This window comes from Atractosteus spatula, chromosome 3, assembly GCF_055471065.1.
Source record: "Atractosteus spatula isolate fAtrSpa1 chromosome 3, fAtrSpa1.hap1, whole genome shotgun sequence".
NCBI classification, from domain to species: Eukaryota; Metazoa; Chordata; class Actinopteri; order Semionotiformes; family Lepisosteidae; genus Atractosteus; species Atractosteus spatula.
Genome location: NC_142708.1, coordinates 37,646,688 through 37,674,328, shown reverse-complemented (window position 1 = coordinate 37,674,328; position 27,641 = coordinate 37,646,688).

The window sequence follows — 27,641 nt, the reverse complement described above, 5'->3', positions numbered from 1 at the left end:
TCTCTGAGGATGCGCGAAAATGGCCAAGGAGAGCCCCGATCTGAGCTTGCGCTCCCTTTTTGACCAAGACCCAGATGTGTGCTGATTGGTTGAGAGTTTGGCGGGCATTGGAGACCCACGTGGTATTACCACGCCCTGCCAGTCCCTGATTGGTTGGTTAAGATGAGATATAAGTCACTTACTCTTGACACTTAGGAATGCAGTCCAGATGTCCATTTGCACTCCCTAGACTGATAGGCGCCAATGGATGACCATTGATCATGAAAGCCAGGCTTAGCTAAGTGCATCCCCGTCTGGGAGCTTGTTCCTTATCAAAAGAAAACATCTTAAATCAGCCTGCATGAATACTTTCTCTGTGGCTGCACCACAGAGATGGAGGGTGAGATGGGGCCTCCTTTAGGACAGCATACCAACACTTAATTCTGTCTTATTAACAAGCATTGCCGCTACAATAACAATAAATAAGAAGACTACAACAATAAATAAGAAGATTTCACAAGATAGGACACAATTATAATTACAACAATACAACAATAACAATAGAGGAGACCGCGGAAGGTGGTATTAAGAAGAGCAGAGGGGTGAAGAATGGAACCAGTTAAGTAAAGGCTTTTCTGAAGAAGAAGGTTTTGAGTCTGGATTTGAAGGAGTTTAGAGAAGATGACTCTCTAATATCCTTGGGCAAAGAGTTCCAGAGCTTGGGGGCATAGCAGGAGAAGGCCCTGTCGCCCATACAATGTAGACGGGCTTGGGGGACAGTAAGGAGGGCAGAATTTGAAGAGCGGAGGTTGCGAGGTGGGGAGTAGGGCGATAAAAGTTCAGACAGGTATTGAGGTGCCAAGCCATGTAAAGCCTTATAGGTGAGCATGAGGATTTTAAAGTCTACGCGGAATTTGACCGGAAGCCAGTGCAAGGACTCCAGGATAGGAGTAATGTGAACACTTACACTAGACCTGGTCAGGATTCTGGCTGCTGAATTTTGGACATACTGCAGCTTGTTCAGAGTAGATTTAGATACCCCAGGGAGTAGAGCATTGCAGTAGTCAATTCGAGAGAATACAAATATGTTGATCAGCTTTTCAGCCACAGTTAATGATAGCATAGGGCGTAGTCTTGCGATATTTCTAAGGTGAAAAAAAGATGTTTTGACAGTATGCTGTACATGGGGGTCGAATGTTAAGCCAGAATCGAATATAACCCCAAGGTTTTTCAATTTTGATTGAAGCTCAAGTACACAACCATCTACAGACAGGGTTACAGGACTGGCTTTATGAAGTTGATGGGGGGTACCAATAAGCATGACTTCAGTCTTGTCACAGTTAAGATGAAGGAAGTTTTGAGTCATCCAAATTTTTATGTCAGAGATGCAATTAGATAGAATAGAGACAGCCACATCAGTGTCGGGTTTGGTATGGATGTATATTTGAGTATCGTCAGCGTAAAAATGAAAGCTGAGGCCATGTGATCTTAAAAGCTGACCAAGTGGGAACATGTAAATGCTGAAGAGCAAGGGGCCCAGTATTGAGCCCTGGGGGACACCAGACTTGACAAGACCAATTTCAGACCTGTACCCATTGAGAGAGACAAAGTGACAGCGATCAGTGAGGTAAGACTTAAACCATTTGAGGGCAGTGTCAGAGACTCCAAACACAGTCTCGAGACGAGAAAGTAAGATGTTATGGTCAACAGTGTCAAAGGCAGCACTGAGATCAAGAAGGATGAGTATGGAAAGAGAACCAGAATCAGAAGCTATTAGGAGATTGTTGGTGACTTTGACTAGGGCGGTTTCTGTGCTGTGAAGTTGACGGAAGCCAGATTGGAGGGGTTCGAAAAGGTTGTTTGTCATGAGGTGGTTATGTAACTGAAGTGTGACAGCACGTTCTAGAATTTTAGAGAGAAAGGGTAAGTTGGAGATGGGGCAAAAGTTGTTTAGATTGTCGAGAGCCATGTTAGGTTTTTTTGGCACGGGGGTAATGGCAGCAGTTTTGAGGACCGTTGGTACAATGCCAGTGCTCATGGATTCATGTATAATATTGAGGACAATGGGACAGAGAGAAGAGAAACAAGACTGGAATAAAGTGGTGGGAATGGGATCTAATATAGATGTGGTGGGTTTCATGCATGTAACTAGTTTGTTTAGGGATGCTGAGTCAAGAAGAGAGAAGCTGGAGAGACGGGAACCAGAGAAGTTGGATGAGGAGGGAGGAGGTATGGAAATTATATCCGTAGTGGAGAGAATGTGATGCCGGATGTTGTCAATCTTAGAACTAAAGAAATCTAAGAATGTGTTGCAAAGTTGTGATGAGGCAGGTAATGTGGTAGGGCAGTTTGGCTTGAGCAGTCTGTTGATAGTGGAGAAAAGATGTCTGGGGTTGTTTTGGTGATTTTCAATGATGTGAGTGAAGTAGGTGGATCTAGCAGACTCTATAGTAACCTTATAATCAGATAAGTAATCTCTCCAGGCCTGATAATGTACATTTAGGCCGGAAAGACGCCACCTACGCTCAAGTTTGCGAGAGGCTGCCTTCATGAAACGCAGATGGTCATTGTACCAGGGGGCAGGGCGAGAGAAGGAGATGGTTCGAGTTTTTAAAGGAGCAAAGGTGTCGAGGGTGGATAAAAGAGCATTGTCAAGTAACTGTATTTTGTCCTCTAGAGGGTCAGAGGAAGAGAAACAAGATAAGGAGGACAGAACAGAATTTGCAAACCTTGGGTGATCAATTGATCGCCAGTTGCGGAAATTTACAGAGCGTGAGTGGGAAGTGTTAGAAACAGGTAATTCCAGATTGAAGAGAATGGCTAAGTGGTCAGAGAGGCCTAGATCAAGGGGAGAGCAGTGGGAGACAAAGGAGTCATTTGCAATAATTAGATCTAAGGTGTGTCCTTTGTTATGTGTAGGGGTACAAACACTGAGTAAGGTCAAAGCATCCCAAAAGAGAAAGGAAGTCTTTAGCCAGACTGGAAGAGGTTGAATCAATGTGTATATTAAAGTCCCCTAGAATAAGGATCCTTTTAAATTTAAGGGATAAGAATGAAAGAAAATCACCAAACTCACCTAAGAAGACTCCACTGGGTTTGGGTGGTCTGTAAACTGTGGCAATAATAGTAGATTGGGGGATAGAAACATTTAAAACAAGACACTCAAAAGAAGAGGGAGGAGGTATAGCTATAGGACTTAGACTGTAAAAAAGGTTGTAAATAACAATGATGCCCCCGCCTCTGCCTGAAAGACGCGGAAGGTCAAACAAACCATATCCAGGAGGAACTAGTTGGTTGAACAGGAGTCCATCGTTTTGTTTGTGCCATGTTTCGGTTAAACACAGAAGGTCCAGTTGTTTTTCTTTGATAATGTCACTTAAAAGAAGAGCCTTGCTGTTAACGGAGCGGGTGTTGAGTAGCGCTGATCTGGCCAGTCTCGGGGATGCAGAGGGAAGCGGAGTGCGGTCCAGGTGCGGTAGTGAGAGGAGATTTTTTAGATCGGCGCCGGTACGTGATGGACTTACAGACGTGCGCCGAAAGGCAGGGATAGAGACTCCGCAGGCAGACGAACAAAAAAAACAGCGTCCTGTGCTGCGATGGATGTAGCGAGTCGGTCGTAAAATCCCGACTCAAAGTATTACAGTATGTCCTGTCCTGTATGACAGTATGACAGTATGACAGTATGTCCTGTCCTCGTTAGTTAGATCAACGAAATGCTGTGGTGTTTGTCAAAGAAAAAACTAAAAGTATTTTCGTTTAAAATGACGGTTAGAAAGAATGTGGACCAGTGTAATACTTTGAGTCGGGATTTAATACAGTTTTTGATGTGCTCTTGAGGATCCTTGTGATATTTTGAGCTCTGGTTGAATGATAAGTGTCGCAGTTTAAATAATTTTTGTAGTAAGAAATTATGAAACGCTCGGTTAAAAGCAAGGGAGTTTTTATGTCCGTTGCAGTAAAAGAAAATGCCTGACAAAGTAGGGCTTGGACAGATTCCAAGTGCTTGTACAAATGTGCTAACGAAATTAGCAAAAAAAGTCATTCCTTTATCGTATTGGCTAGCTAATGTCCTGTCCTCGTTAGTTAGATCAACGAAATGCTGTGGTGTTTGTCAAAGAAAAAACTAAAAGTATTTTCATTTAAAATGACGGTTAGAAAGAATGTGGACCAGTGTAATACTTTGAGTTTACAGCTTGTCCAAAGTCATTCATTATTAATACTATTAGTAATATCTTCGGTAAAGGCTTTGATGCATAAATATTTCTGATAAAGGTAGGTTGTGTACTTTTGTCCAACTGAGCAATCTTGCTTTCATAAAATATACCAACTTTTTAATGACTGATGATTAACATGCTGTAATACAGTTTAAATTTAAAAGCTCAAATGCTGTACAGGTTAAGCTTTATTGGCTCCTCCTGGCGGTTTTACAAGGTGATTACGGATACTTTCCGGCATGACGTCAAATGACGCGATATACCGTGTTTTGATGCGACACGCCCACCGGGGTATACCACGAAATACCCCACCCATTTTGAATGGCTGCATCTGTATGTACCATGGAAAATATAGCTGTGGAGGACAGTATAGACCTGCTCAATAAAGGTGGTGGTTTTTCAGGAGTGAAAAAATTTAATTCTGAAATAGATTCTTATAATTAGGTTTTAAAATATATTCTGAACCTGAAGTTGGGAAAAGAACAGGATTCAGGAGTGCAGAAATTCAGAATAGGATGATTTGTCTAAACTGCATGTTGTGGTATGGCAGATTTTAAGAGGTTCCAATCCATATATAAAAATTATTCTTTTATATTTGAAGAATATACTATCAGTTAGTTTGTATGTGTTCTTAACCTTTTAAAATATATCATTAGTATTTAGTTTTAGTAAAGCAGAGGGAAGCCTCTACAGGAAGAACAATACTTGATATACTCTTAATTGTTTGTAATCAATGTTTTTATTGAATTTTTAAACATAGACTTATAACAAAAAACAAATAAGACAAATATCAGACCTACAATTAACATTACAGTAAAAACAGTCATGTGTAGAATACACTGTATACAGTATGTCTGTAAGAAACAACAATGTTACTAATAGCTGTGGAAATCCCTTCGCAAGACTGGATTATTTCAGGATTTGGTTTATTAATTCTAGCTGTACATTCTAAAGTTTGCATTATACAGTATTTACAGTATATGTGAGTATCCAGTATTTACTTGGTTCCAGTGTTGTAGAATTGCCTTTTTTCACTGCTGTGAAACCAGAACAAAGCTCTTTCTGAATTGAAGTTAACCAAATAATCATCATTCAACAAGTACAGGAAAGGATCGATCTATTCTTCATTATTGAGTAACATTTTTTCTTCACAAATCACATTAAGGCAATTAACAAAACAACAAGAGTAAAATTTAGAAATGTGACCACCAATTTTGTCATTCAAGAGTTATTGAAACAGCTGTTGTAAAATCATTATTGTATCTAGTTTAATGAATGAATGAATGTATGTTTTATTTCTAATCCTCATATTCACAGGGCTTCAGGCAGTAGTTACAGTAAGTGTCTTAATAGCTCGTGTAAACGTATGGGACAAACAATGCAACTACAAATGTGTCTGGAGATTGTGCATCTGCCTCTCTTAATCAATTTCCTTTCCTGAATATGAATTGGAATAATGAGTCAATTAATGTGCTAAAATGCCAATGAGATGCATAAAAAGTGAAGGCCTACAAGTCAGGAGCAGTTGTGATGTCTGGATTTTAACAAGCATCCCACACCATGCATGACTGATTATTTCTCGCTGATGCTACATCTCTCTCCTTGTCTCTTTCAAGTAGAAACCTGGACATTTTAATTGCACAGGGCAAATTATAAATGAATTGGAAGGATCTTACGTTGTCCAACCAGGTAACCTATGAATTGATGAGATGATCAGTCCTTAGTATGAACTTGTTTAATAATGATTTAGATACAAAGAACAAAAGAAAGGAAAACTAAAGGGCTTGTATTGAAACTTTACCCTTTGGTTTTGTTGTAAGTTAAAGCACAGGAAATAATGATTTATAATGGGAAAAAGAATTCAATTACTTTCATGAAATGAAGCATTAAGCATGAACCGCAACTTCTTTGGAACCACAATATCTATGGAGTTATATTCAATTTTATCTACCTAAATAATCAAGTTAGTGTATACTGTGCCTAAGGAGTGATCCTTTGGTCTCAACATTTCAAGACAAAACATAACATCAGGACATTGTTAGATTGTATTTACTGGAAACAAAACTACATGAACATTGAACATTGTGTTACATGTTTTAATTTGAATCAATTGCTTACCTACTACCTATTTTTATTACATAAATATGTATATTTCGTGGATTATAAATGGCCAAACTGTTGAATAAATAGCACAACAGTACTGTTTATACTCTCCAGTAAGCTGTATAATATTAAAGATATATTAGAAATGAAAGATATTGCCTACAGTAATTTACAAATATTTTCATATTTGTAAATATTTTTGTGACTGTAAATTGTTCGCAATATACAAATAGAACATTTGCATCATGTGAATAATTTGCAGTCACAAATATAGTTGCAAGAACTTATTTTTCTTTGGTTATACTTACCCACACTTTGAGTGTGTTTCACATCTTAGATCACACCAACAGACCCAACTACAGAATAAGGAAGTATATAAAAACTCTCCTTTCAAAGTCCTCCCGCCTTTGTCATTCATCTTTTAACACAGTGAGAGCAACACAGTCCCGTACAGGAGATTCAGCTCTGACTAAAGGAGATACACATCAATCACCAACAGAAAAACAAACCTGCAAGAGTCCAGCAGGTCTCATTTGTTGCTGTGTTTTCAGAGAGAGCCCTTGCCAACTATTCCCACTTTCCCTTGTTCAGCACTCAACAAATTGCACGTCATTTCATAAGGAATCATGGTCACAATTGGTTAGTGGCATGAACTTGGATCAAACCCATGGCACCTTGATCAGAGAATGCAAATGGCTATAGAAATCTTGACATTCAGTTCAGTAAATAACCATATCTCAAATATTATCCTGACAGAAGATTCTTAATGTCAATTACTACATCAAAAACACTTCAACTATGCAGCTACACAACAATATGCATATGTGTTTTACATCTCTCTTTATTTCCTTTTTTCTAAAAGATATACAGGAAATATATAAGCATAGATAAATGTAAGCATAGATAAATGATATAAAACAGTTCAATCTTCTGGATCTTTTATATTCCAGTTTGGAATGTTCTTTACATTCTTTAGGTTTTTATGTCTCAGTTAATAGCAATAGCCCCAGCACCCACTGGGAGTTGTAGAATAGAAACAGGTAATGATCTTTTGACATTCTACAGGTTGCTGCTGTATGTGCATGGTTCAATTTAAGTATATGTATTATCAGCCAAAAGATCTCTAGCCAGGTTTTCCCAGTGATATCGTTAGCGGTGCATTTGTGACATGGTACAGGATTGTGTGGATAACTGTCATTCACTGTTAGTTTTCACTCTCTGTGTTATGAGTACCACTTACTACAAAAGACTTAAGACAAAATTGTTATTAACCTCAATAGATCCTTCAGTGATCCACAGACCTTTTGGATATTTCAGGGCTTTCAGTTTGTAAACAGCACTAAGTGCTTACAAATGAACATAATTTAAGAGATGACAAGTCCAATTCACAGTCCAGGAGGAAGCTACTGTATGATGCATTCAAATTGGTTAAAAAATCTTTTTTTTCATAACAATCAGAGAAAAAGATCTTCTAATAGCTTCTTTCTGTAGAATTTTATGTAGGAGGGCAGGAAGGGCACAAACACAAGAGTGATGGGCCTGTTTCTGATTATAGATGAAAGATGCAAATTGCTTTGTGTTTGATTATTTTTCGGGTGATGTGGAAATACAGAATTTACGAGTTTTCTCTTTTAGCAACATTATTATACTCATATAATTCTGGTGTAATATTTTAACCACTCTACTTTTTTGATTTGGCTTTCAACAAATGACTCCCACGTCTTTACTGAACTTTGGCTATAGAGTACTATGGCTTTATCTTATATTATACCATGTGTTTTGAAGATATAATACAACAAGAAGGTTTGTTTTTCAGCATAATAAGAAATCCAAATATTCACAAATGACCAAATTACTTACATATGAAATAATTAAATCAAGGCAATTTGTAGATACATATGGACCCCAGTGTGAATCTCCTAAATGATAACCCAGACAGTCAGCAGGTAAGTCAAACTGTTCCAAAAGCCTGCCAGGTAGTTAATGAAAGTGACCTTATTGTCCCCACATGAACTGCAGGTGTCTCTATTTGTCTTAATGCAAGCAGGAAACAGAGGGTGCAGGCTGAATAGGCTATTTTCTAGCCACCAGTTTGTGAGGTTACACTTGATGGTCTAAGGCACTCCTAAACCGAAACTAGATAGTTGAGTTTGGTACCTGCTAACACAAAAGAAAACAGGGATGACTGTACAGCCATATATTCAATTCAATTCAATTTATTTGTATATAGTGTCTTTCACAACAAGGTTGCCCTAAGGCACTTAACAAAGCTGTGTGACAGTACATGACATTACAATACAGAAAGAGAAAAAGCCAGAAGACAATGGAGGAGAGGAACCAAAAACTCCTCTGTAAGGAGAAAAAAAAACCTCTAGGGGTCCATGGTCAACTGGACCTGCGTTCTGTGATCTAAGTGGGTGACTTGGATTGTATACATTAATCAACTCCATTAAATAGGCAGATGCCTGAGTTCTGAGATCCTTATAAGTAAGTAAATGAATTTTGAAGTCTGCCCTGTACCTAACAGGAAGCCAATGGAGAGAGCTAAGTATGGGTGTTATATGGTCGTACTTTCTACTCCTGGTAAAAATTCTAACTGCCGCATTTTGAATTTATTTAAGGTATTGAAAGTGTGATAGGTGATCCCTGATAGTAGGGCATTACAGTAATCTAATTTGCTGTATACAAAAGCATGTATTAGTTTCTCTGTGTCTTGAGTGGAGATTAAAAACCTTATTTTTGCAATATTTCTTAACTGTAGGAAGCATGTTTTCGATTCTGCATTAACATGAGAGTTAAATGAGAGCCTTGTGTCTAAGTTGCATGCCGAGTCTTTGAGACAAAATTTTAAACCCTGAGAGTTGAGTGCTGAGGATATAGCAGTCCAATCCGCACTGTTGTCTCAAAACAAGAGAACCACAGTTTCATCAGAGTTGAGTGACAAAATATTTTCAAACATCCAAGACTTTACTTAATTAAAGCAGTAAGCTAAAGTGACAATTGACGAGTTGTCATTAGGTGTAAATGAAATGTATATTTGAGTGTCACCAGTGTAGTGTGCTCTCACAAGGCACCAGTTCTGTAGGGGTTTGGGCATTTACTGGGACAATTATTAATTGTAGCAGTAAATCACAAAATTGATTCTTTTAATGGCCTTAGAATCCAACCATGCGGTATAACTCAAACAACGCACACACACAGGTACTAATACACAAGAATACATTTATTAATATATAAAATATGCATGTAAACCTAACAGATCTTATTGTGAGGGTTATCAGAATACAAAAGATATATATTCATTCAGTTACATATATCAAGAGGACATACGTTCGGTATATCATTCATTTAGACTGTTTCGTAAATGGACTTGGTTATAACTTCTACATTAGATACTCAAAACAAGTACATAACTCTTAGTAATTAAATTGATATCAACTGGTTGGGATAACAATTGAATTCTCGAGCTGTAATGCAGTGAAGTTGAATACTCATCATATCTCTGGGGATTCAGATCTCCTCCGGGCACAAAGAAGCAGTTGCAGGCTTGTTGCTGTCCAATCCGCGCTCTCTGGCTCAGTGCCAGGCTGTGCTGTGCGGCTTGCGACGGTGCGCTGCTGATGCTCTCTGAAGACCGGCTAGTTAGTTTTGGCTGAAACTAGCAAGAGTTTGTGCACAGGAGAATAGTGACTGTGGGTCCCAGCAGGTCAGGAAGAAGACCGGTTCGTTCCTGATGAAGCGCTAGTTCTGAATAGTGATTCAGCTGTCCACAGTTCCGACCTGTTCACGAGCCTTGCTGCTGATGCTAACCTCGGGTGGATCCTCTGGTTACTCTCTGGCAACCTCCGCTCTAGACTCTTAGAACAGAGGAAAGTTCTGGCACTCGGACACACTGGCCGTTCCGTGGTTGTCCGGGCTGAGTCTCAGGATGGTCAGGAGGTGCGCTGCAAGAATGTCCTGCCCTTGGGAGCCTTCTGCTCCTGGGCCGTCCTGCCCTGGAATTGTCTCACACCCCTGGAATTCTCCTTAGAATTCTCTTTTGAATAGTCTGTGTTGCCTGTTTTTACCTGGAGGAACTTCAGCTCGTTCATTGGCTGAAAGTTTCATGGGCATCAGAGACCCACGTGGGTTACTCGGCCCTACCAGTTCCTGATTGGTTGATCAAGGTGAGATATGAGTCACTTACTCCTGACACTTAGGAATGCAGTCCAGATGTCCATCTGGCACTCCCTAGACAGATAGGCGCCAATGGATGACCATTGATCATGATAGCCAGGCTTAGCTAAGTGCATCCCCATTTGGGAGCTGTCCCTTATCAAAAGAAAACATCTTTAAATCAGCCTGCATGAATAGTTTCTCTGTGGCTGCACCACAGAGATGAAGAGAGAGATGGGGCCTCATTTGGGAAAGCATAGCAACACTTAATTCTGTCTTATTAACAAGCATTGCCGCTACATGGTTCATAAACAACATGCCCAAAGGGCGTTTCAAACAACTTTCAATTTTCAGTTTTGATTTTAATTGAAGTCTTGTAGTGGTTCAAAATCTCCTTAAATGTGCTTGAGATGTGTTTTCTAATATGTTGACCTTTGAACCATTTACATGCCAGGATAACACTATGGAGAAACCAAATCTGTAGGAAGAGCCCTATTATTCCATGGTAGGATATCACCTAGCACACCTGTGGGTAAACCTGGCCCACCAGCCAGCTTTAGCCCTTGAGGTAAAAAATAAACGAGTCAATATTCACCATATTCCACCTTGTTTGGTGCTATTTTTTCTTACATTTCATTATTCTTGCAGTTAGGTGGCGCACAAACGCTTTAACACAGTGGTTCCAAACTGTGCATTGCGCCGCCTTGGGGAGGTGCCATTGTCGGTCAGGGGTGCCACAGGTATCACCAGTCACAGACAAATTTTATTACAAGCAAATCCGCTGTTCATGTACACAGAATGTATGAGTCGCGCGCTACCTAGCTAGATTGTGTCACATGACACTAGGCAAGAGAGCAAGAGAGTCGGCAGTCTGTAAGCAGCGTACCAGCGGCTTTAGTGTTTTAAGTTTTAATGAGTGGTCATTTTGTTAATGTTTTGTTACACGATCGCAATGGAGAGGTTTTTAAATATGAGTAAAAAACATGAAGGACATAGAGCCTAGTTCTAAAGAGAAACGGAAACTAATTACAGAAAGTATGCCGACAGTTTCTTGAATTTCTGTTTCATTTGCACAATTGTGGACACTGAAGAATATCCACTCTGTGTTATCTGTGCCTGTGCAGGCCATAGTTTTCCCACAGGTGCCTGTGTCTTGCCAGACATGGTCTTTTGAATTGGTAGTGAGTCATTTGGTTCCAAACCTTCATAAAATATCACAAAGAAAAACACAAAACTTGAATGATGTACTTTCCAAAAGATGAAGTGTAATAGTTTTCTGCAAAGAAATTGGACAGTAGATTGTTGTTCTTCAGTTGATTTGGATGTATAGAGTTGTGTTTCTTAGCACTAAGTATAGCAGGTGATGGCAGTTGAAGCATGAATTCAGAAATGAGGATGGGTTGTGGTCTCTGAAAACAGAGGAACAGGACTCAGTTAAATGTAAAAATGATCTATTTTCTAATAAAACAAATAAGCATGATGCCACCACACTCCTCAAAGAATGGTATCAGAGTGGTGGTTAGGCTAACCATGCTCTATTAGCCTCCTAGTGAAACCAGCCTTTAACCCATGTACTGTAACCCTGCCAATCTAGTGACAGCTGTTAATCTTCTATCAAGGAGATTTTTTCCACACCAGACTGATGTTAACAAGCGCTCTCTGTATTTCTGTCTCAACCATATTTAAAGACACCATTTTATGAGCAAAAGCTGCAGCAATGAGATGAGTTGCTCTCATATGCAAATGTGTTCATTTAACCTGTGTGCACATAAAGATCCAGCCATTCAAAATGCGCGAAGTACGCTGCGTCAAAACATGGTAGGCGTGACACATCACAACATGTCATAACGCAACATAATGCATGTTATGATAATAGTATCCAGAATCACCTTGTAAAAATGCCAGGAGGAGCAAATAAAGCTTAACACCTCGTGTACAGCATTTGAGCTGTCGCCAGAAAACGCCCGGTTTCGAATCCCGGTCACTGCTGTGGGACAATCTTTTTCCAATTCAGAATTTAAGTTGTATACTCTATAGACTTTTAATAATATTAAACTGTGTATTACAGCATGTTAATCATTAAACATTAAAAAGTCGGTATATATTTTATAAAAGCAAGATTGCTCAGTTAGACAAAAGTACACAACCTTCCACATTCATCATAAATATTTTAATTATGCATAAATATATTATGCATCAAAGTCTTTACAGACAATATTACTCATAGTATTAATAATGAATGACCTTGGACAGGCTGTAAGCTCAAAGTATTACCATGGTCCACTTTCTTTGTAACCGTCTGCATCAATTTAACTGTTGCGACACGAGAAGACATTAATTTGTCATTGACAGAAAGTAACACCACACTCTCTTGTTTTGAGCTGGTAGTTGGTTGTTTTGTTGTTGCACAGACTGTTAAACCAGAGGAAAAGAGCATCTCTTTCTTCAAAACATTTTGTTGATCCGATCACGTGTTTCCAATCATACAAAGTAAGTTTTGAGAATCTCCGATTCACCATGCCTATAATGGTTTCCCGGAGAGTGCTCATAAATGATATTAATTTAGGAATATAAACATATTATGTAAATTGTATATGGCTGGTATTAGTACATTAAAAAAATACACACCAATATTCCACTTTCTTCATAAATATTTTAAGCATCAAAGTCCTTCATTCAGTTACATGCTGTGGTTATTTTGGAATAGTTTTTACATGCTCCTTCTGACTAAATTAAGTTTATATACTTCATAAAAAGTTATAATGTTTTAACATTTCCTATGAATATTTGTGCTTGTTATCACAGTAAAAAAATGCATACTTTTTAGAATTTGATTAAGATAAGGGATTAAAATTAATATCCTTTATGACCTTCAGACAAGTTATGATCCTCTTATTTTTATGCTCAGCTACTAAAATTTCCCTTTAGTTGTAAAATTCCATATATATATTCAATACTAAGCTGATTAAAACATGCACACTAAAGAGATTAAATGATTAAATCGTTTCACTAACAACCAATGCACCATGAGTGCCCCTGTCTGTCATTCTGGCCAGCCAAATCACGTACCGCGGTACAATGCGGTGAACTGTGGGTAATGTCACGCGGTATGGGGTTGTATCGTGCATTTTAAATGGCTGCATCTGTATTTGCACCAATCTCGTTAAAGTTCTTAATACACAAGTGTTAAACCTTAATATGGTTTTCTTGATGCCCCAACCAAACAGCTGCTCTGTTGAAGTGGCACTGCACCATATTAAACACATAATTATATACATAATTGATTTTGTTGTCTCAGTGCTTTTGGAGAGCACAGCAGTCCTGTCATATGTATGTCATTGTCTAGTTAACCCACAATACCAAGGGAAGTTTCTATGATGATGTTGGAATCTCAATATAACACTAATCTATCCTTCACCCCTACTATTCTAAATCACATGACTTATCCACCATTTTTTCCAATAATTTAACTCCCTCCATTACCTCTTTTGAGGTCATCATTAGACTCCTGTCTAGCAGTACTAACACTCAGAACTATATACTGCTTATCTAATTCTCCTAACACAGAGAATTCACTACATGCTAGAACTTCTGTCATTGCATCCAGTATCTTCAGTAAAACTATTTTTAGGACTGATCACTATTGCCTTTTTTGACATTTTTTTTTTATTTTTCATTGCTGTGACTGTTTCAGGGGGAATAAACGTCCAATTATATAAAGCTGATGGCTCAGCTCTTAAATGCTTCAATAGGTAGAATGGGGTATGTGGCACTGTGGAATATGATTCCCTTAGGATATACTGATATATTTGAGTTCTTTGCCTTTTAAAAAAATATTTTGTAATATTTTTGTTATTTATTTATGGAATAAATAAACATATACTGACTAATTTAAACTAAAATGTTAAAATGCTACACTTTATATTTAAAACATAAAAGGATCAAAAGGTAGTGTGTAGAACTAAGTTAAAACATTATATATTTGACACCAGGAAATATTAATACTTGTTGGTGAAAACAGTATGAAAAATTAAGTTAACACTAAAGTGGACCCCCAGACAATGAGCAAAGTGATATTGAGATTTTCGAAACAATGATCAATTTATATAGGCAGCTTTTCAAACTAGATTAGTCATTCAATGTACTGTAATTCACATACAAAATAACTGATTACATGCACAGACAACAGATATCACTTGCAAGGGTGAAGTCAAAAATATAGTAAAGATATAGTATTCTGGAAGCTTGTCTTTCTCACCTTTAAATATGACCATATTTAGAATGTGAACTAAAACGTTATTTGACCTCAATGTATTTACAATATGTTAAAATAGCCATATGCAGATTAAAAGGATTATTTTCTTAATATGTATCAGAGTATGATGTGAGGTACTGTAATGTTTACACATGTCATTTTGATTTCACTGAAAAGCAATACAATGACAATAAAAACTTTTCAGGTGGGTAGCTGCATCAGCATGCGTAGGCTGCAAAAGAACAAGTAATAGGTTTATTCCATGCTGAAAAGAGAAGAAAGAAAACACAACATTTTGGACATGGAGCCTTCTTCAGGTGTGAGAAAGACAGGGCAATAAGCAAAGGTAATGTGTACAGTAATAATTGTTCATTGAAACAAACTGGTACTACAGTACATACATAGATGGACTTGCTCCTTTAATTCTAAATATTTCTGCTCCAGTGATCAATTATTTAGTGGTATTTGCCTTTGCATCAATCACTGACACTTAACTCTGTCAATACTAACTTGTATCACTACATAAACATACCAAGAGGTAGGCATTCAAGGGTTTTTTGCAGGATGAGAGTTTAGCATCTGTTCTTTAGAAAACTATACACTTTAGACATATCACAAGGAATTAAAATGAACCTTGATGCAGCAGTTTTTTAATTGATTAAATGTCTCTCTCCAAGTAAAACGTTTACACTCAGTACTTCATTATCTTAGTTTTGTAAATGTACAGTAAGTGCATTTAATTATCCACTTTTTTTTAAATTATTAGGTCTAAAATCTGTAAAACAAAAAATATATATAATTTAGTTATGAATATTCTTTAAATAAGTAGCATTCAGCACTTCTATTTCTTTTTAAATGCCATATAGTCCAAATTAATAAACTCAAGATAGTTTCTCAGAAACAACCTCAGTAAAATTAAAACCATTTGATTGAATGAAAAGGGGCTTAGTATCAAATGGACCCACTGCCTACTTATGAACCTAAAAAGAAACAAATGAGAGGAGTCTACAGTATCTTGCTCATGTAGTTGTCAGAAGCTCAACTCTTTCTTAAAGGAGTCTATGTCAACCAGCTGTACTGATTTTCAAGTCCAACCATATTCTGGATGAACGTGGAGGTGATCTGTAAGGAGAACTGGTGAATTCCTTTAGTGAGTTTGAATATTTGCATTAACTAAACCACATAATCCTTATTGTACACTAAACTTATTAAGTTCAATTAGTATATCTGAGTTCTCTTCATGTCATGAGTACTGTAAGTCTGGTTGCTGTCCTATGTAGTGCCTCTAGAGCAACATTATCTTACCTGTAGCATGGTGATTGCAATCAAAATTAAAAATATTTATACTAAACTAGTACATGGAATAATTTTAACACTACTTCCCTTGAATTAAATTCTACACTCTTTACTTACCCACAGGGATCTTGTGGACATTTTTTTATCATCTCACACTAATTGAAACAAAATAAATCATATAGTCCCAGATCTGTTTCATATACAGTATTATATTGTGTTGACCTCCTGAGACATTGAATTCCAGAAAAAAGTCAGACATTATCCAATCCATAAATTCTATACAATAGTTTTTGTAACTATTGTTTTGCCAAACAAAGGGAATTAGCTGAGAGTTTGTGTGTTGAAAGTCATCTTTATTTCATATGCATATGGAAGTCTTGCTTTTGGACACAGGAATTAAAAGACAATGCTTACAGTGCACTTTTATACAGTGAAACAAATGATACAAAATACACTCCCACATGACTCTCTACTTGCATTGTGGCTATATATGGTCATTCTAGAAAGCTGACCAGTACATATATTTTCTTTACTGCCAGGTTGCATGACTGCCAGCACCCCCTTCTGCTGAATAGACCATTTGTTCCAGGAGAGGTCACTGGTCACTGGTATTAACCAATAAGTATTAATATTATTTAATAGACTGATTAATGAGATAGTATAGCAAAATGGTATACTGAGGGATCAAACATTTATTTATCTTATTTAATCATTTTTTTGTTTTTACTGTGTAAATAATTAACTAACATAATTTTCGTAACTTTCCTGCTAGATAATGGCAAATTACTAACTGCAACTTAAGTGTGAGTTGGCTACATGCCTGGAATGTGAAGGGCAGAGCCAGCATCGGGCAGCCTGACCAGAACTGAGAGCTCCCCATATCTGCTTAAGACATGATTAACAAAATCTAGAAGTACATAATGTCTGCTTAAACAATAATTAAAGGAACCCAAGAATATTCTTAGTTTATCATGTACCAAGGCTAGCAGCCTTGGCTTTACACTGTAGTGGTTTGATGGGTTTACTGAGACAATTATTAATTGTAACAGTAATCACGAGGTTGTTCGTTGTAGCTTTTAGAAAATCAATCGTCAGAACAACTAACAACGCACACACACGGGTTCAATACACGAGATACATTTATTAATATAAATTGTGCACCAAAGAAATACTAGTCTGCCTGTATACGAGCGGCAGACCTTACTGTGAGGGTTATCAATATACAAGGTATATAATCTCGAAGAGATGCAAACACAAAGAGGTACACAACAGAGAATATATGTCAATATATATCGTTCGGTTACCAAATCGCTAATCAGTGTTATTACCCACTGTTACTCTAAACTCGGAAGTAAATACATTACTCATGAATTAAATTGATAACAACTTGTGTTGAGGTACAATTGAATTCTCGAGACGCAATGTAGAACATGGGGTTTACTTATCCACTCTGTATGGATTTGGAATCTCCCGGCACAAACACCAAACCAGCTGACAGGCTCTGTTGCAGCCTCTGTTGCAGCGGTTTTCCAATGGGCGTTGTGTCGGCGTCCTCTGGCTACCGGCCAACCAGTCAAGGTGCAGCTCGGAGTAGGACGGGCGGAGGAATCTGACTGCGGCGCGCAGGGCAGTCGTTGCTCCGAGGGGATCTACCAGCAGTCCGGCTGGCTAGTAGAAAGTCTCTATGCACAGAGTGTGACCGCGAGTCCTCACAAGTCACTCTTTTGCCTGGGAAGAAGCTGGTTCGTTCCCGGTCCAGCGCTGCTTCTGAATAAGCTATTCAGGTTGTCGATGAGGGTCCAACTGTAGGCTGCCGTTGATCAAGCGGAGCATTCACGTTGGTAGAATTCTGAGTACGTACGGGATCCTCGGCCTCGCGCTTAGAACAAAGTCCAAGTCCTTTTGCAGACAACAGCAGTTATCACGTGATTGTCTCTGAGGATGCGCGAAAATGGCCAAGGAGAGCCCCGATCTGAGCTTGCGCTCCCTTTTTGACCAAGACCCAGATGTGTGCTGATTGGTTGAGAGTTTGGCGGGCATTGGAGACCCACGTGGTATTACCACGCCCTGCCAGTCCCTGATTGGTTGGTCAAGGTGAGATATAAGTCACTTACTCTTGACACTTAAGAATGCAGTCCAGATGTCCATTCGGCACTCCCTAGACTGATAGGCGCCAATGGATGACCATTGATCATGATAGCCAGGCTTAGCTAAGTGCATCCCCGTCTGGGAGCTTGTTCCTTATCAAAAGAAAACATCTTAAATCAGCCTGCATGAATACTTTCTCTGTGGCTGCACCACAGAGATGGAGGGTGAGATGGGGCCTCCTTTAGGACAGCATACCAACGGTTAATTCTGTCTTATTAACAAGCATTGCCACTACAACACCATATACTGTATGGCATGGAATTGTACTGAAACTGTTCTGGGTGGGTTTTCTGTTTGTGATTTTGTATAAAAAGCGTCCTTTTGTATCAATAAGTTGAGTCACTGCTTCATCGGCTTTGGCTCCCATATGCATACGTAATAAAGGTAATGCCAGCTTCATACACACCTGGATCGTGTCTCCTTTTTTGCACACAACAATACTAAACATATATTCCTTGTCTTGTATCTCTTCATGATATTCTGTATCTTGGTAACCTTTACAATAAGATCTGCCATCTATATCCAGGCAGACTGTCATATGTTTTTATGTGCACAATCTTATGTATTAATAAATGTACTTTGTGTATTTGAACCTGTGTAGGTATTGCCAATTATTCTTACAATTGAATCCTAATAGCCAAAGAACCACCACGTGAATTACTGTTACAATTACTACAAGTGTATTATGTCATTCTGACTTGTAAAATTTCTATTTTAATGAATCAATGAATGCATTTTTGCATTCAACAAATTGATTTCTTGTAACAATGTGCAATAATGTAGAGTGTCACAGAATTCAGAATGGATATATAGACATTAAAGAAACATTTGAAGCCACCTGAAGCTGATTTAAAGTTAGTATTTTAAGCATTTTGACCCAGCGAGATCTTTAGATTCTTCAAGCTTAGGAGAACTGTAGTGCATTAATAGTCAGTAAGTGCTTGTGCAATGGCACTAGATCCATGGCAGCTGTTTGTTCAATGTTTCATGCTTCTAGCCACAGCTGTTCCAAATGAGAGTTAATATTGCAGTGACTTCTACTCAGATTTGGTTCTGTCAGATTTGCTAAATGTCACCCTATACCCAGTTACACTGGTTACGTTTTCATCCTTCTTTGTCTGTCTGTCTGTCTGTCTGTCTCTTTGTATCTTTTTCATGAGACAATAAATGCACTTTTTCAATTTTCCCCCTGTTGTATAGAGCAATAGTGTGAGGACCGAAATATAGACTTCTGGCATGTAAGATTTTAACCCATTATCTTGATCTATCCCAAGCTATCACTGTATGTATCTACAAAATCTTCTTTTTATCCATAGGAGATATTTTGTATGGCTAACATGGATTCACAAATGAAAGTGTGAAATCAATGAAAACACTATATTTTGATTTCAGAAATAACAGCAATAATCATCCTCATCATAATCAAACCAAATTTGAGGGATTTAACAAATATTTTACTAGGAATAACAACACCCAAGAATTAAATGTATTGAAAGGTTTGAATGTTGTTTAAGTAACAATAAATATGTCTTAACTGACTGGCTTTTTAATTAAATATTTTGATATACAGTACCACTAATATTCAGAGACTTCATGTTTGGCAACGTGTGAATAGAAGTTTAGCTACATTATAGCAGGTGTTATTGACTTAAGGCAGCATGAAATGTATGCTATTGTTTGGTCTCCTTGGGAGTTTGAAGTTGAGTGGAATACACATACAATAGGTTACCAACCAATAAATTAAAGATGATCTAACTATGTTCTGATGATATTCATTTATGGAGTTTATAACGAAAGTTCAGGAGGGATGACAACAACTAAGTTTAATTAGAATCAGCAGTCAGTAGTTAGCAATCGCTCCCAAAATTCTTTCCTCCCTCAAAATGCTAAATACCTACGTTATCCCTGTCTCGCCTTTGCATATGTCTTTTGCATCCCACCTCCACCCCATCTCCACCTCTGCAGCTACCCCTTTGACACCCTGCATGGGGGTCCTGGCCTTCTTCTCCTACGGCCTCCAGTCCTCAGACAAGCAGGTTAAGCCAAATTTTTACTTCATAATCCTTTCATGGTGCTTTAATCTTGGGTGTTGTCATTTCTAGTGAAATGTGTATTTGACTTCTATGGAAATGTTACTCTAGTTATTGTCAATAAGGCTACTTTTTCTCAACAAAACAAGAAGAACATGACATAATAAATTAAAAATATGTGTGAGATTTAAAGATGTATTTAAATTAAATATGTATTATATCAGACTATGTGAAATAATTTACCATTTTAATGGGATGTTGTGGTGATATATTTTCATTTTCATACCCCTTAGATTGGTAACTGCTAATTCTCTTTCAAGAACTTTATTCACAGTTATGGATTGTGTTAACATCGTTCAAGGAATAATTTTTTCTTTCTTGCTGCATTAAATGGGTAATTTTAACAACCAATGTCTTCAAACAAGTGTATCCATGGTCTACAAAGTTGTGTGCTAAAAAGGCTCAGTAGTTTAACAATACATAAATTGGCTTTCCAATTCTACTAATTCTTTAGTTTTCCGCCTGAGAAACCAAGACAGTCAGTTCATTCTGAGAACAATTCATCTCTTGTTACAATCTTTCTCCTCTACATCCCCCATATGGCGATTTTCAAGGAGAAAAATTGCATTCATTTCCAGCGCCCTGTCCAGCAATGTCAGATAACAGTTTATTCATCCCTGGAACCCTGGGTGACATTGAAGCATATCAACAGTGACAAAAGTATATTAAATAATTATCTTGAAATTAATACATTATCCCAAACTTAAATAAATGTCATCTGATCAATATATCTTGGAATGGAAAGGGAAGAGATGTGAAGGGCACTGCTTCATTATTCATTAATTTTAGAGTAATGTAGGCAGATGAAATGGTTATTTCAGCCCAGTGCCATTACATTCATCGGCATTTTAAATAACTAACTCCAGTCTTTAACAGTATATTTCCTTAGTATCATGACAGGGATGATTAACCCAATCCATACAGCATCCTTTAAATATCTATACAGACTGTTGGGGAATTACCAGATTTATGATAAGTAAGAGTATACTTGCATGGATTAAAGCATAGTGCACTCTATCACTACAAAATAACTTTCTCTTTATTGTACTTCACTAATAATTACAATGAGCATCTAATTCTAAAGTAAATCTACAAGGGTGGTACATAGGTAGGAGTCAAAAAGAGAACCAAAGGGAAAAACAAAAGTCTGGTAAATTTAGTCCTTATACAGTACCTAATTGGAAGAAAGGAGTATTAGGAACAAGATGCAAGAGATAGAAGCTACTGCATTAGCATTTGATAATGATTGAATTAGAAATGCTGAAATCTGACTAATGAAGAGTGATAGTGACAAATACAACTTTAATGGGTACTCAGCATTCTTGACAGGCAGGAAAGACAGAAAAGATGGAAAAGTGGGGTTATACAGAGAATGCTCAAAAAGAGAATTTAGTAATGTAGATGTGAAAATTCAGAGTCAGAAAAAAACATTCAAAAGATCACATAACAAACATTGTGTGATTAAATTACTTTACTGAGCTCTATCCTCCTAGCCCCCTATGTTCTCTAGGAGATGAAGATGTTCATGGAGTGGGCTCTGGCAGTTCAGACTCTGAACATAGTGTTGTAAGAACTGTGCTGTAACATTGATTCCCACACCAAGGCTGTGCAAAAACCCACTGCCTAGGTTGATGCAATCAAACAATGTCAAACAAAGAAAGATGTAAATCACTGCCTTGAACTCTGTGATAAATTCCAGGATAAGATGAACAATCATGAAGACAGGTCATTTTACTATAATATTTAACTAGTTAACCTACCTGAGAGTCTGGAGGGGGATGATTCATCCTGATATCTACAAAAGATGTTTCCTTGTTGGATTCTTTCTTTGTCTGCTGTGTTTGAAATTGAGAGATGGCACCACAGGTGGATCTAGAAACCACTGAACCTTCTTATTTAGAGTACTGCAGTATAAAGTTTATATATTTATGATCTACAGGGATCTCACAAATCTTACCTGTTCAAGGTTAACCTGTCACCTTTAATCCAATGAAGACTGTTCTTAACAAATAATTGTCAAGTACGAAACATAGGCTGAGGTTAAATACAGAATTTGGCAAGAGAGAACTGATGTTTCCTTGCTTCTCAGGGTTTCACATATAGGCAACAATTACTTTAACCACCACTGGAGTTCTTTTGATCACATATGTCAATCTCAGAATTCAGAAATCAGAGAAAAAGTTCTATGCTATACTCTTAGGAGGTTATATTGAAGATGAAAGCCCTGCTTGTAATAGGCCAGCTCCCTGGCCTACATAGAACTGTGTAGTTCTACAGTATATGTGTCACCAGATTGTTTACAGAATATTCTCAGATTGTACTGCATATCATTATGCAGCATTTAGGTACTTCTTACTAATTTTTACTTATTAAAGTGGAATGTTAATGTGATTTTAGTTCTCCTAATAACCATGTCAGTTGACTTATTGTTTTGCCAGCATTAATCTGGTAGTAGGTCAATACATACAATATACAGTATACACAACACTTTCCAGAATGAAACTGAATAACTAAAGCAAAATCCATATTTCACATTTATATAGATACGTTAACTCTTTGTTAAAGAAGTTATGCCTTTATTACAACTTTTTGTGGGTTGGGTGATAAAGGATTTGTGAGATGAAGATGTACTGTACAAGTGGGTGCCTCCATTTACACTTGTACTACAAAGCCTGTGAATGCTGTAGGTGATTTTAGTCCACAAATGTGGAAAAGGTGACATTTTGCACGATTAGGCAAAATCAAGAATGGAAAACTTGCAGATATTGAAGTTTTATCTTATTTGAATAAATATATATTTTCTGTTAGTAGCTAAACAGAACCTACCGTACATCTCTCAGATACAGTATGATTTAGAGATTTAGTGATTTGGAGAAATTGTTCTCTCTGTTTTGTTGTGTAGAAACCACCATTACGTCCCTATACAACTATGTTTCACTTGCATTAAGGTTGGTCCATTTAGAAGGGATAAGGGAGAGTAGCTTTGCACTGGAGCAGAAGGTCTAGGCTCAAAGACTTATTTATTTTCTTTTTATTTTCTTTAAAATTTACTTTCTTTTAGCAACTACACAAAACCTACATCTCTCATAGCAGTATCATTTAGTGATTTAGAGAAATTGTTCTCCTTGTTTAAACAGCTTCCTGTGAAGAATCTTTTGTTGAATAGAAACCAACCTTATTTCCCTATACAACTATGTTTCACTTAGCTTGCATTAAGGTTGGTCCATTTGGAAAGGATACCGGAGGGTAGCTTTGCTATGGAGTAGAAGTTCAAGACTCAGAGACTTGCAGTGTTTGTACATATTTTGTAGGCAATATTATGTATGAGTTGTATTTGGTGATTAGTTTGTAATTAAAGTATTTAATAATTATATTTCATGTATATGTTGTGTATTACTCTGTTGTTCAAATGTGCTAGTAACAAATGTTGTAACAGAAAGAATAAGGTTCTGGATTCCGAGATTAAGTTAAACAGATGAGTTTATTGCATGCAAGGAACAATAAAGCCGAAGTGTTGTTTCCCGCAAGAAACAACAAAACCGAAATATTGTTCAAAGTGCTGGTACAAACTTTAGGTTTATATATCCTTTCCTTTCCGCTTCTGACATCACTTGTTATTATGGTAAAGGGGGGAGGTCACGTGTTTGGCCAGTTTACAGCTTTCTGGCAAAATGGTCAGGGATTAAGTCCACAGGGAGTTTCCTAGCTCACATCTGGAATCCTTATCAGTTCTCCCTTTCCTGCCATAAACTCCTGTTGCTTAGAAGTCTAATCTTCAGGCAGAACTGACTTAAGTTAACCCTTTTCACATCTTGTGTCTTACTTTACAAAGGACCAGCATGGCTACACTCATCATCCCTGACTGAATGTGGAGTTTAATTAACTTTGCTAGATTTGTAAAATTAGTGTCCTTACTACTACAAGTTAGCAAGACATATTTTAATCAGTATTTACCAGACTCTCATGCCTTCTGTACCTAATAAATTCCGATATTAAACTGTATGCCAAGATACAAGGTAGAACACACAGACTTGAATATTTTCTGAATATGACTTATCTATACACAATGAGATAGGAATTTTTAAGACTCAGTTGACTGTGGCTACTGTCAGTCACCTTCTTCATATTATTCATGGTGCCTTTGATAACAGATCTGCATTGTGCCGTTAGATGCTGAACAGGCTTTTGACTATTTTGAGTGGGAATATCCCTGGTACTTTTAAATGACAGCAGAAAACCACAGTGGAGCAAAATGCACCTGTGAACAGCATAACAAAGCTGAATGGTATGAAAATAATATTTTTTTATACTCATAAAATGTGTCCCTAACTCCATATGTGTAAGGGTCTGGAACAATGCAGCAATCTATTGAGGCTTAAATACTGTCAGGAACACGGACTGAAATCCGTGTCAGATCTTGTAGAAGACCCTATGCGATGCGGTAAGAGCTGGAGAAAACAGGAGGCGTGGTAAAAGGGAACACACAGGGGTTTAATAGTGCACAAAAATAATAGTGACAATCCGTGTGACAGTGTACGGGGAAGACAAAACGGCATCCAAATCCAAACGGGTCCAAGGGCAGGACAGTCCGAGAGTCCATCAACCAGGAATCCATCCTGGGACGCGACAAAGTTAAAATCCCCGGGAGGGGGGAGCACATGGACAGACAAAACATGGAGGTCCAAGGGTGATGGGGTGAGATCCTCCAGACCCCGGGCTCAGGAAGCGGGAGGTGTCAGGGATGAGGCCTATGCCCTCAGGAGACGGACGTAGGGTTTCCTGGTGCTAGGCGGGCCTCGCGACATCTTACCCTAATGATGAGCCCCGAGGACTGGAGGAGCTGGTCTTTAAATAATAACGCTAAAAGGGTACACCTGGGGAGCTTAATCACACGGACAATCAGGAGAGCAGTGGAGCACCCTCTAGGGAGGGATGTCGGGCGTGACAAATACACTGAAATTCAATTGTTGATGATTTTCTGAGTTCAGGGCTGAAAAGATATGACCAAAAGAACTAAGCTTCCAAATTAGATTCACAAATAAAGTTTTTCTCCTCCATTACTCTATATAAGTTTAGGGATACCTTTTGTAAATATGTTTAAACCCTACTGATTTGGTGCAATATACTCCCTTCAGATCACTATATTCATGGTAGTATCACAGCTACCATTTCACTTCATTACTGTTCACAAACTCTTTAGAAACCCTGACACACACACTACAAAGTAATCATCCCTATTAGAATTTAAAACACACAGCATCATATTTCATGCTCACAATATCCTTCACACTTTTGAGAATATCAATTGCTCTATCCTTTGCTCAATATTTTTAATGGTATCAACTAAGTTTACTAAGGCAAATTTAAATAGATGGATGCAGTTCTCTAATTATCTCCAAACCAGTATCTTCATATTTAAAATGAAAGTTTGATTATCATATTTAGAGGAAAATTATGTTAAAACCATAACTAAGTGGTTGTTATGCTTGTTCTATTTTTCATAATGCTTCCTATTTATTAGATACCTCTTCTTTATTCCTCAGTGGTTGAGTAAAGGAATCCATACCTTTGCAGAATAAAGTTCTATATGTAGTCCAGGATCTTTACTTTAAATTTTTATTTCTATCTTTAGTACACAGAAAAGCAGCCAGTTACACTCCTATACATTAACAAATGTTCTACTCTGAAAAAAGAAGAACTCAAAATGGCTCAGAACTCTAAGAGGCTTTCCTAAAGTCAACCCAGTGGACTTTTTCTGAATAAAAACAGAAACATTGACAAGATACCAAAAGTGTAAGCTACATGATGGTGCATTTAAAACTGAGACATGGAGGTACTTATACAGTGTGTCTTGGGGGTCTGGATCAAGTTCATTAGCCATTTTGTCAAGGATGATATACTGGTCTTTTTCAAGAAGCAGCTCCTTGGATCAGTTAACAATTAGAAACCATAACAGGCTAGATGGTCAAATGACCTCCTTTGTATTTGTAACTTTTCACATGTTCAATTGGATTAGATAAATAAAAAAATGACAAACCTGCCTAAAATGGTATTCTTGCTTTATGATTAGTGTGGTAGAAATAAAACTCCAAATGATCTTGTTTATTTTCTATGTGCCTTAAGGAGAATTTGCATATGGAAATGTATCACAAAGAGAAAAGATAAGTTCTTTTTCATTTACATGTTCCTATACATGACTGAAGACATTTCTTAATGTTTCAATGTATTCGCAAAACAAGAATGAGGAACAATGTTGCTTATATTATTTTTTCAGGCAACCCTCTCATCTCATCTAGCATGTGTAATGTCTTCACACTGACAGGCACAGGGTGTATTCGTAATAGTTAACATCTTACAGTACAGAATGCCAAATAGCACCTCCATACAACAACTTTCCTGGTGTTTAATTGCTTTTGTATGTTTAATTTTCTTCTGTTAAGCACTTACATAGTATATAAAATATATTATGTTTATGTTTAACTCTTCTGTTGCTGCTACTGGAAAAAAATACAGTAAATTGTTCTTGCTGCACACAACTTCCTCTTTAAATTAGGCATGAATTATACATGCCTAATTTAAAGTATAAAACCAGAGTAGCAGTAATGTAACAGTGAAGTGTGTGTAGAGCTGCTGAGTATTTAAACTAGAAACTGGAGACAGGAAGCATAAAACAGACAAATTCAGCTGGGTTCAGAAAAATCCTGTGCAATACCAAGAACAAATTCAAAACAAATAAATCATCCATTCTTAAATGATGATACCTCCATGCCAGAAGCATAAATACTTCAATTACTGCCAGCAGCCATATCACCCTGTAACTCACAACTGGTAACCCACTGAAACTAAGCAAGTATTAGCCTGGCCAATACCTAGATGGGAGACCTGGGAAAAACTAAGGTTGCTGCTGGAAGAGGTGTTAGTGGGGCCAGCAGGGGGCACTCAGCCTGCAGTCTATGTGGGTCCTAATGCCCCACTATAGTGATGGGGACACTATACTGTAAAAAGGCACTGGCCTTCAGATGAGACGTAAAACCAAGGTCATGACTCTCTGTGGTCATAAAAAATCCCAGGGTGTTTCTTGAAAAGAGTAGGGGTGTAACCCTGCCGTCCTGGCCAAATTTCCCATTCTCCCTTACCAATCATGGCCTCCTAATAATCCCCATCTATTAATTGGCTTCATTACTCTGTTCTCTTCCCACCTATAGTCGATGAGCGGTCTGGCACACTGTTGTTGCTGTCGCATCCTACAGGTGGATGCTGCAATTGGAGGTGGTGGTGGAGGGGAGTCCCCATTACCTGTAAAGAGCTTTGAGTGGAGCATCCAAAAAAGGGCTATATAAGTTTAATAATAATGATAAAAAATACAAGCTCTAGTGGCTACAGCACTAACTGGAAACTAAC